This window comes from Anopheles moucheti, assembly GCF_943734755.1.
Source record: "Anopheles moucheti chromosome X unlocalized genomic scaffold, idAnoMoucSN_F20_07 X_unloc_6, whole genome shotgun sequence".
Lineage (NCBI taxonomy): Eukaryota > Metazoa > Arthropoda > Insecta > Diptera > Culicidae > Anopheles > Anopheles moucheti.
The window spans coordinates 452,501-455,000 of NW_026453570.1; positions in this window are offsets into that span (position 1 = coordinate 452,501).

Sequence of the window (2,500 nt, forward strand, 5' to 3'; positions counted from 1 at the left end):
GAAGGTGAAAATTTTTCATCATCGAAAATTTTTTCCAAAGTTGAAGCAATTGGGCCCTAGAGTATGAAAAGTGAAACCACGGATCGATTTGAGAAATAAAAATTTTTGTATGAAAAAGTCACCACTCGGGTACCTCCATACAAAAGTACCAAGTTCGGGTCGAGTGGTCGATGGACGTCGAAGGTGAAAATTTTTCATCATCGAAAAATTTTTCCAAAGTTGAAGCAAATGGGCCCTAGAGTATGAAAAGTGAAACCACGGATCGATTTGAGAAATAAAAATTTTTGTATGAAAAAGTCACCACTCGGGTACCTCCATACAAAAGTACCAAGTTCGGGTCGAGTGGTCGATGGACGTCGAAGGTGAAAATTTTTCATCATCGAAAAATTTTTCCAAAGTTGAAGCAAATGGGCTCTAGAGTATGAAAAGTGAAACCACGGATCGATTTGAGAAATAAAAATTTTTTGTATGGGAGGGCCCCTGCTAGAACATTTTTCCCAAGTGCGACCATTTTACCCAGTGAGTCAAAAAAAAATTTTTTTCACGGTGACTCAAAACTTCAATATTAGACTCCCCTGAGTATGAAAAGTGAAACGAAAATCATTTTTGAGAAGAAAAAATTTTTGTATGGGAGGGCCCCTGCTAAAACATTTTTACCAAGTGCGACCATTTTACCCGGTGAGTCAAAAAAAAATTTTTGTATGGGAGGGCCCCTGCTAGAACATTTTTCCCAAGTGCGTCGATTTTGGGTCGCCGACACAAGCTCGGGTCAAAAAAATTTTTTTTTCTCGGTGACTCAAAACATCAATTTTAGACTCCCCTGAGTATGAAAAGTGAAACGAAAATCATTTTTGAGAAGAAAAAATTTTTGTATGGGAGGGCCCCTGCTAGAACATTTTTCCCAAGTGAGTCGATTTTTGGGTCGCGACACAAGCTCGGGTCAAAAAAAATTTTTTTTTCATGGTGACTCAAAACATCAATTTTAGACTCCCCTGAGTATGAAAAGTGAAACGAAAATCATTTTTGAGAAGAAAAAAATTTGTATGGGAGGGCCCCTGCTAGAACATTTTTCCCAAGTAAATTCGATTTTACCCGGTGAGTCAAAAAATTTTGAAAAAAATATTTTGCCAAAATCGTGTTCATTGCCTATTATAAGGGACCAGGTCAGCTCACACGCATTTTTGGAGACCATATGGAAAGTGCGTCTGGGATTGCGGAAATTAAGTTTAGAGTGTTAAATGATGGTTTCGCAATCCCGAAAGGCTCAAAATCCACCCTAAGGTCCCCTGGGTGAAATGTGGTTTCCAAGGTGTGAGCGCTATCGGTGATAGAGTTGGAATGTGATTTCCAGAGCGCAGGGCGACTGGGCTTAGAGCGAAAATCATAGACAAGGGTAAGTATTGGACTGAACGACTCGAAGCAAACGAAAATCATAGACAAGGGTAATGGACTGAACGACTCGAAGCAAACGAAAACCACACACAAGAGTAATGGACTGAACGAATCGAAGCAAACGAAAATCACATACAAGAGTAATGGACTGAACGAATCGAAGCAAACGAAAAACCACAGACAAGAGTAATGGAGTGAACGAATCGAAGCAAACGAAAACCAAAGACAAGAGTAATAGAGTGAACGAATCGAAGCAAACGAAAACCATGAACACAGGGATAACTGAGAACGAACCTACCTATCAGAGCATGTGAAAGCATGGACAAGAGTACTGAAAATCGGACCAAACCTCTAGAAGCACACGAAAATCATGGACAAGAGTACTCAAAAACACGGACCAAACCTATGGAAGCACACGAAAACCATGAACACAGGGATAACTGAGAACGAACCTACCTATCAGAGCATGTGAAAGCATGGACAAGAGTACTGAAAATCGGACCAAACCTCTAGAAGCACACGAAAATCATGGACAAGAGTACTCAAAAACACGGACCAAACCTCTCGAAGCACACGAAAACCATAAACACAGGGATAACTGAGAACGAACCTACCTATCAGAGCATGTGAAAGTCATGGACAAGAGTACTGAAAATCGGACCAAACCTCTAGAAGCACACGAAAATCATGGACAAGAGTACTCAAAAACACGGACCAAACCTATGGAAGCACACGAAAACCATGAACACAGGGATAACTGAGAACGAACCTACCTATCAGAGCATGTGAAAGCATGGACAAGAGTACTGAAAATCGGACCAAACCTCTAGAAGCACACGAAAATCATGGACAAGAGTACTCAAAAACACGGACCAAACCTATGGAAGCACACGAAAACCATGAACACAGGGATAACTGAGAACGAACCTACCTATCAGAGCATGTGAAAGCATGGACAAGAGTACTGAAAATCGGACCAAACCTCTAGAAGCACACGAAAATCATGGACAAGAGTACTCAAAAACACGGACCAAACCTCTCGAAGCACACGAAAACCATAAACACAGGGATAACTGAGAACGAACCTACCTATCAGAGCATGTGAAAG